The 9,621-nt window shown below is 41.4% G+C and overlaps 1 non-coding gene across 1 annotated transcript; it reads right to left on the minus strand.

Annotated features, from left to right (window-relative positions):
* Positions 1-1,354: 1,354 nt before the first annotated feature.
* On the minus strand, positions 1,355-1,457 carry LOC119472251. Its single transcript, XR_005201369.1, has one exon. It is a non-coding gene; the product is annotated as a U6 spliceosomal RNA (small nuclear RNA).
* Positions 1,458-9,621: the final 8,164 nt, after the last annotated feature.

Consider the following 9,621-nt stretch of genomic DNA (forward strand, 5'->3'; position numbering starts at 1 on the left):
TTGAGCCTATGTGTATCCTTGCATGTGAGATGGGTTTCCTGAATACAGCACACTGATGGGTTTTGAATTTTTATCCAATTTGCCGGTCTGTGTCTTTTGATTGGGGCATTTAGCTCATTTACATTTAAGGTTAATATTGTTATGTGTGAATTTGATCCTGCCATTTTGATGCTAGCTGGTTGTTTTGCCAGTTAGTTGATGCAGTTTCTTTATTGTGTTGATGCTCTTTACCATTTGGTACATTTTTGGAGTCACTGGTACTGATTGCTTCTTTCTATGTTTAGTGCTTCTTTTAGGAGCTCTTGTAAGGCAGGCCTGGTGTTGATGAAATCTCTCAGCAATTGCTTGTTCATAAAAGATTTTATTTCTCCTTTGCTTATGAAGCTTAGTTTGGCTGGATTAGAAATTCTGAGTTGAAAGTCCTTTTTTTTAGGGATGTTGAATATTGGACCCCACTCTCTTCTGGCTTGTAGTGTTTCTGCTGAGAGATCTGCTGTGAGTCTGATGGGCTTCACTTTGTGGGTAACCCGACCTTTCTCTCTGGCTGCCCTTAGCATTTTTTCCTTCATTTCAACCCTGGTGAATCTGACAATTATGTGCCTTGGGATTGCTCTTCTTGAAGAATACCTTTGTGGTGTTCTCTGTATTTCCTGGAGTTGAATATTGGCCTGCCTTTCTAGGTTGGTAAGTTCTCCTGGATAATATCCTGAAGACTGTTTTCCAGCTTGGATTCATTCTCTCTCTGTCACATTCAGGTACACCTATCAAACATAGATTAGGTCTTTTCACATCCCATATTTCTTGGAGGCTTTGTTCATTTCTTTTCACTCTTTTTTCTTTAATCTTGCCTTCTCGTTTTATTTCATTGAGTTGATCTTCAGTCTCTAATATCCTTTCTTCTGCTTGGTCAATTCAGCTATTGAAACTTGTGTCTGCTTTGCGAAGTTCTCATGTTGTGTTTCTCAGCTCCATCAAGTCATTTATATTCTTCTCCAAGCTATTTATTCTCATTAGCATTTCATCTAACCTTTTTTCAAGGTTCTTAGTTTGTTTGCACTGGGTTATAACATGTTGTTTTAGCTCAGAGAAGTTTGTTATTACCCACCTTCTGAAGCCTGTTTCTGTCAATTGATCAGACTCATTCTCCATCCAGCCTTGTTCTCTTGCTGGTGAGGAGTTGTGATCACTTAGAGGAGGAGAGGCATTCTGGTTTTTTGGTGTTTTCATCCGTTTTGTGCTGTTTTCTTCCCATCTTTGTGGATTTATCTACCTGTGGTCTTTGTAGTTGGTGACTTTTGGATGGGGTCTCTGAGTGGATGTCCTTTTTGTTGATGTTGAAGTTACTTCTTTCTGTAAAAATATGGAATGCTTCATGAATTTATGTGTCATCCTTGCTCAGGGGCCGTGCTAATCTTACCTGTATCATTTCAATTTTAGTATATTTGCTGCCAAAGCAAGCACTACTTAAATCTTTTGAATAACTTTGAGAGGGTTGAGAAGTTGTTACCTGATCAGATATTGGAGTAAAATAGTTCAGTTAGCTTGCCTTTGATCTATTCCTACCTTTGGCCAATGAAAGCTTTTAAAAAATTTCAACATTTTAACATGAAAATTTTCAAATATACAGAAAAATTCAAATAGTTATGCAATGTACAGCCATATGTGTATTATATTTATGTATAAGAGTCCTGTTGCTCTTATACAAATTACCATGAATTTAGTGGCTTAAAAGTAACACAAATGTATTCTCTTACAATTCTGATGGTCAGAGGTCTAAAATGAGGCTTATAAAAAATCGAGGTACTAGCAAGATATGTTACTTCTGGAAATTCTAGGGGTATCTATTCCTTGCCTTTTCCAGCTTTTAGAAGATGTACATATTACTTGGCTTGTGGGCACATCATCCTTTGCTTCTGTAGTGATAGCACTTTTTCCATTTCTGGCCTTCTGCCAGGACCCTCCCTCTTTAAGGACCCTGAGATTACATTGCCTCCATTCTGATATTCCAGGATAATTTTTGCATTTTAAGATTCTTAATCCCATTGGCAAAATCCCTCTTGTTGTGTAAGGTAACATATTCCCAGGTTTTAGGGAGTAGGGTGTGCATGCATTTGGGGATCATTATTCAGCTTACTGTAAGCTACCTCCTATGTTTTAACATTGGCATTTTGCTTTATTACATAGCTGTCTCTTCATTCCTGTGTTTGGCTGTGTCCCCACCCGAATCTCATCTTGAATTCCTATGTGTTGTGGGAGGAACCTGGTGGGAGGTAATTGAATCATGGGAGCAGGTCTTTCTCCCATGATTTGGAAGCTATATGAGCATTTAAAGCAAAAATCTAACGTCCCATTTATTGTGTGGTTTACAACACACAGCACTCAGCATTCTCCTGTGCAAGGCTCCCTCTACCCTTCTCCATTTTCTCACTGCTTTGGTGAGTTTCTAGGACCTTAGGGTTAATTTTTATATTTTTAAAAGAGTTTATAGTTGTTTCCTATGAGAGGGTTAGTCTGGTAGGAACGTCTCCTCTATTCCCAATGGAGCTCTGATTTAAACAGATAAAGATAAGTTTTTAGCACTGGGTGAAGAGAGCATAGGCCTGAGTGCTAATTTGATGCAGCAGTGGGAATGTAATTCAAAATGTGAGATTGAGAAATGCCAAACATAAATGCTTATTACTTCAGAATTTTGTTTCAGGCCAACATATTTCTCTACCTCTACCTTCTACTTTTTCCTCTATGTCTATCTTCTTTACTTCCTCATTCTCTTCCCCCAGTATTATGTCGCCTATCTCATTTTAAGGCCCAGACCTTAGCAAAGCTAGTGTCTGGGTTATTCTCTAAGAACGTTAAGGACTAAATAAGCATTTCTAGGCTACCTAGGGAGTGTAAGCACCACCTGTGAATTTCAGTTCTGAACATTTAGAAGCCAGCCTCTGAATAAAGCCCGCTCATACTTTAGCATGCCACTTGTTCTAAGTTTCAGTCCGGTGCCAGGGGTTTGTTCTGTGCTCTATCCTCTTCTTTATCCAATAGCTCCTGAGAGGTTATCTCTGTTAGGCCCCTAGGATATAACTGCTGCACTTGGCTGCTAACTTGTAATGAAGATATTACTTCTCAGTTCTCTTTCTAAAAGGAACACACTTCTGTTCTAAAGTCCTATGCCTCTGTTTATTTCTCTGCCTGTAGTAGAACCCACTAGACCATTTCAGCCCAGTTAGGTTTTTCTTGTGTTACTAACAGCAGATTACAGAACACCAGTTGGGTTAGGGATGGTCCATGCTGCTGTTTTAGCCAACCAAGTCACCCCAGCCTTTCAGCAGACAGTCGACCCATCTGCCACAATAGAAAATGGGTGATAGAAAGGCCACTTAGGTAGGGTGGAGAGAGATGGTCTTAAATTCTATTAGACTCAGACATTCTTTTAGGAAGAAATGACTCAAATTTTGCAGCTGGAAAATTGAGAGAGGGAGGGAGCTTAAAATTTCCTTATCATTATTACTTTAGAGGGCAGACTTTGAAAGCTTGCTACTCCTATTCAGAACACTTATTTTCTTAAATCTTCTCTAATTTACTCATACACTCTTTGGGATATGCATTGAAAACAGATTCAGTATACTGGGAAAAAAATCAACTCTAAAAAACGCCTAACTCACAGAACAGCTACATTAAGAGTTCAATGTTCACAGCACTAAAGGGTTATTTGTTTTTATAAAATGTTTCTCTGAAGTGTTCCCTAAAAATACCAAATTCCCTTGGTGCCTTTAAAGTGAGAATCACATTACAAAAATCCTATTTAACAGAACATTCTGGGAACATACAAGGTGTGATTGTAAAATATTATGGCTGATTTGAAGAAAAATTCCAGGACTTATACATTCAAAGGAGCGGTGTTCCCTTCAAAGCAATCACCGTGTGGGCCTTTACACTTACCTCATCGAACATGAGGATGACAATGTCTCCCTCACTGTGTTGCCCTAGAGGCTGACGTGAGATAACTAAGAAAATGCATGGGTGCAGTAAATGTTGAAGAAAAGAACAGGTTTTGTTTTCAATTCCAAGGAAACTATAATTACTCATTCATCACTAGAATTCCAATGTGAAAATTATTCTGTGTGCCCCAGTGACGGTTTATCTCTGGTCTGGGATGAATTTGGAGTCAACCATAGAGAGTAAGGTGGCTGGTTAATGGATTGTGTGTGTGTGTTTGTGTGTGTGTGTGTGTGTTGTGGGTGTGTACATGCTGCAATTTTTTTTTTTTTTTTTGAGAGACTGAGTCTTGCTCTGTCTCTACCGGCCAGGCTGGAGAGCAGTGGTTCAATCTTGGCTTACTGCAACCTCTGCCTCCCAGGTTCAAGGATGCAAGCAATACTCCTGCCTCAGCCTCCCTAGTAGCTGGGACTATAGGTGCATGTCACCCTGCCCGGCTACCGGCTAATTTGTATTTTAGTAGAGTTGGGGTTTCACCGTGTTGCCCAGGCTAGTCTCGAACTCCTGAGCTCAGGCAATCTGCCTGCTTCTGTTTCTTATTTTTATGAGCTCTTAAATTACCAATCTCATAGGGTGTGTGTGTGTGTGTGTGTGTGTGTGTGTGTGTGTGTCTTGTAGACAAAGTAACAAACGTAAAAAGCCATGTTTGGTCATTTCTGCGTGCCAGCATAATTTCCCAAAGCTCTGACTCTGTAACAACCTGCAGCTTTCTGGAAAGATGCTTTGAAGACAAAATAGGGTAAGGCACGTGCGCCTGAGTCAATACTTAGCTTTGCCTTTTCCTACACAGAAAATAATGTCCAATGGGGTTGGTGACTATGCTTCTGTAATCTATGACCAGATGTACTCTCACACATTATCCTTGGTGTGATCTTTGCTTCGATGTAACATCTGAACAAGTTGGAGATGAATTTGCACATTCGGAACCTCTACCATCTGTATATAAGCAATGGGCTAAAACACTGTCTTGCTGCAGTCTGGCAGGACTACTCCATGGCTGGAGGACTCAGTATAGTCTTACTGTCCACTGCAAGATTTTTGAATGAAACTAACTTTAATTCTTTAAAAGCTTGACATCTTGTTCCTTTAGCCAACAGTGTGTATGTATATATAAATATGTATACATAACACATAACATAGTCGTATGAGTTATTTGCATATTTAATTTGGCAGGGTGGTGGGGTAAACGTGAAACAAGTGCCGTGTGTCCTCAGCATGGGATTTAACCCAAATGCCCACAGTAGTGGATCTCAATCTTTGCCATATATTCAATTGCTTAGTAAACTTAATCCTGACCTCCTGCCGCACCCTACACCAATTGATTCAGAACCCGTAGGAAGAGATGTCAGTCATTTTAAAATCTCGCCAGGTAATACCAATGGGCAGCCAAGTCCCAGAGCAGGAACCCAGATGGTCCTCAGTGGCGGATGCCTCTTAGAAGCACCTGCAGAGCTCTCAGAACTTACCAGTGCCTGGGCCCTGCCCCTCCCACTTATCTGGGGTGGAGCCTGGGATATGATTTGGGGTATTTTTTGAAAGTTCTCCTGCTGATTCCAGTGTGTAGCTCTGAACCCCCAAAATTTGAGACAGGTCTCAGTTAATTTAGAAAGTTTATTTTGCCAAGTTTGAGGACCCGCAACCACGACACAGCCTCAGGAGGTCCTGATGACATGTTCCCAAGGAGGTCAGAGCACAGCGTGGTTTTATACATTTTAGGTCAACATGAGACATCAATCAACATATATAAAATGAACATTTGTTCGGTATGGAAAGGCAGGACAACTCAAAGCAAAAGCGGGAGAACTCGAAGCAACTTGAGGCAACTAGAAGCAGGAAGGGGGCATCTAGGCTGCAGCTAGATGAGAGACAAACGGTTGCATTCTTTTGAGCTTCTGATTAGCTTTTCCAAAGGAGCCAATCAGGTATGCATTTATCTCAGCAGAGGGATGATTTTGAATAGAATGGGGGACAGGTTTGCCCCACGCAGTTTCCAGCTTGAATTTTCCCTTTAGCTTAGTGATTTTGAGGGCCCAAGATATTTTGCTTTCACATAGCCAGGTCTGGGAACTGGTGGCTGCAGGTGCCCAGCTGCTGAGGGAGAGGGATGAAGAGGGCATAGGCAGTGGCCACACAAAATGGGACAGCATCTTCTCTAAGGGGGCAGCTGCTGTGCAGATTTCTGTGGGGATGTGAGCCCACTGTCACCAGCTCTTCTATTTTTCAAGTGACACTGGAAGTCTGGGATTTATGTAGAAACATTTAATTTTTAAATTGTGATAAAATAGATGTAACATACAATTTACCATTGAAACCGTCTTTAAGTGTACCTTCAGTACATTCACAGTGGTGTGTAATCATCACTACTGTCCATCTCCAGAATGTTTTTCATCTTCCCAAACGAAAACTCCAAACTGTTAAACAATAACTCCCCATTCCTGGTAGCCAATGTTCTATTTTCTGTCTTCATGAATTTGATTACTCTAGGTCCATCGTGTAAGTGGAATCATACAGTATTTGCCCATTTGTGACTGGCTTGTTTCACTTAGCATCATGCTTGCAAGTTTCATTCATGCTGTAGCATGTGTCAGAATTTCCTTCCTTTTTAAAACTGAATAATATTTCACTTATGAATATATGCGATATGCTTTGTTTATCCATCTATCTGCTGATGAACACATGGGTTGCGTCCACCTTTTGGCTATTGTGAATGACGCTGCTATGGAAATGGCTGTACAAATATCTGTTTTACTGACCTGCTTTCAGTTCTTTTGGATACATACGTAGAAGTAGAATTGTGGGAGCACATGGTGATTCTGTGCTTAGGAACCACCAGACTGAGCTTTCTAATTGTTAAATGTTTGCAAGTAATTCCAATTTAAGTAGCAACAACAGCAAACAGCCATTCTGCTAGACTGGGCTTGTGATCTCAAGACTGGCATTTTCCAGAATAGTCTGTAAGTCCACAGGTTCCTTCTCTCTGGGTCTCGGTTTCCTCATCTGTAAAATGAGGAGACTGGACTATATCTTTCCTGCTTCTGTTTTGTTCAAAGAGTCCATGGTGTTGCAGTCAGTATTCTAAATTGATTGCAGTTCTTATTCCTGTTTGTGGGGGCTGAGTCCCAAGACCAGCATTCAGTATCCTGGGGCTCAAATCTCTAAAGCCCACATGATCCCAGCTGTCTGGATAAGACAGAGGGAATCAGACCAGACACATTGTTTGGGCCCAATCTGACACAAGTAAAGTCTAAATCAGCCAAGATATAACCTGCTCGTGCTAGCCACAGAGCGGTCAGCATGCCCTTTTAAGGAGAGAATAATCTATTTTCCAGTCCCAACAAACTTCAACCACATTTGAACAGAAAAGATCACATTTCCAAGCTGTAAGTAAGACTGCTGAGGTTGTAATATGATTCTTTGTATGTTTGTGACAATCTCTTAGCGGGAGCTCTTTGTTGGCTTTTTAGAGGAAGATGTAGGTCCAGACTTTTGAAAGTTTGTTTGCTTATTTTTATGAGCCCCTTAAATTACCAACCTCTCAGGACTAAAGCACATAGCAGACAGCTGCTCCAAGAATCCTATGGGTCTTCCCGATTCTCAGACAGATTTTACCTCTCCATGTTTTTGTGCCTAAAGGACTTTAGTTTGTGTTTTTATTACTATTTAAACAGGTATAACTTCTTCAGACACTTCTCTCCTTGCTTGTTTCGAATTTGACTCTGATTTTTTTTTCATAACGTACTCACCAAAAGGAAACCAATGTTTTTCATACCCTTGAAAAAAATTTATCTACTATTTATTGAGTCATGTCAGGGTGAGATGGAGCATGAACCCCTCTTAGGGGTCTGCTGGCTCCTCCCCAGGGTTGAAAATAAAGAAGTACCTGGAGTTTCTTTAAGGGAAATTCCAGGCATCTGGTTAGTGGGGAGAAGTCAGTGAGTGACTTGATAAGAAAGAAAGTAACAATAGCTTAAAACAATAGCCAAAGAAGTTAGAGTCAGGAGATGTTTGGTTCCCTTTAGAAACTAAAGATAATGTCTTAGTCCCTGGGCTGCTTTTCAGAAATCCCGACCCCCACCTAGTGAATCCACTGGCACACAGACCTCAGATAAGGGGGAACTGAAGACTGAGTTTTGAGAGTCATTCTTTGTCCTAAATTTCTTCCAGAGGGGCCTAGAAGAAGTCACATCTGTGGGCCAGATCTAACATTCTTTTCTGCTGACCCCAAGTGTCTAGAGAAAACTTCCCTTCCTTAACCAGTGAGAAAATCTTCAAGTCTACCTGTGACCTATAACCCTGTGCTTCAAGATATCACATCTTTTTAGGACAAACCAATGCATCACCTCATCTGCTGATTTATAATTTTGCCTGTAACTTCCACTTTCCTGAAATTTACCCCTGCCTTAAAAAACCCTTGCTTACAAGCCAAGCTTGTCTAACCCACAGCCCGTGGGCCACATGTGGCCCAGGATGGCTTTGAATGTGGACCAACACAAATTTGCAAGCTTTCCTAAAACATTATGAGATTTGTTTTGTTATTTATTTATTTTATCACCTATCGTTAGGGTTAGTGCATTTTATGTGGGGCCCAGGACAATTCTTCCAATGTGGCCCAGGGAAGCCAAAGGATTGGGTACCCCTGTTATAAGCCATTGTGGAGGTTTGGTCTTAAGCATGAACTGCCTGATTCTCTTACCCAGTGCCCTGTAAACAAACATCCTCCTTTCTCTTTCCTATTCTGTAAAAATCTCAGCTGTAGATGTTTGGCCTTACTGCCCTGGGTGAGTGGCTACCAGTGTGGTTTGGTAATAAAGGTTTTATGCCATTTGTGATTCATTTCAACAAATGTTTTTGGTTTTCTGTTCATTAGGGAGGAGATGAAGCCAGGGTGAGAAAGCATGGGATACGGGGACAGGCCAGTCTGCCCCATTCACCAGCTCTACCATATTCTTGCTCTGTGACTTTCGACAAATGCCTCCTTTGGTTGAGCATTTGTAAAATAGGGACTATCTATCATCTAAGGTTGTAACAAAGATTAATAATGTATGCATAGTACCAGGGGAGGGATGTGGCACCTAAGTATTCAATAAGTGGAAGCCATTATTAATAATCTCTGACTCCTTTCAGATAGGGACAAGATGCAGAGACATTCTGGGCAGAAAAAGGCGGGTCCCTGGTGAAGGCCCCACCCTCAAACTGAAAAGCCTGATAGTGTGGCCCAAAGTGAGAACTTACATGCCTGTTTTCCTGGTTGAATGTTGCCTTCTCCAAAACCACGAATGGCCCACCCTGTCCCCCACCCTGTGCCCATAAAAACCCCAGGCTCAGCCAGTAGAGAGGAGAAGCAGCTGGATGTTAGAGACTGTCAGAGACTGTTGGAGACTGTCCGACGCTATGGTTGGATGTCAGACAGAAGTGGCTTGACTTCAGAGGGGCAGCTTGACGTCGTAGCTTTGGAGATTACCTTTCCTACTCTGTCCCCTTGTCACCTCATCCTCCAGCTGAGAACCAATTGTCAATAAAATCCCCTGCATTCCCCAACTCCAATTCCTTCATGTGACCTCATTCCTCCTGGATGCCAGCTAAGAACTCAGGTGCCACAAATGTGGGTGCAAAAGACTGTCATGCTGACCC

This window comes from Cebus imitator, unplaced genomic scaffold (genome assembly GCF_001604975.1).
Source record: "Cebus imitator isolate Cc_AM_T3 unplaced genomic scaffold, Cebus_imitator-1.0 Scaffold91, whole genome shotgun sequence".
NCBI lineage: Eukaryota > Metazoa > Chordata > Mammalia > Primates > Cebidae > Cebus > Cebus imitator.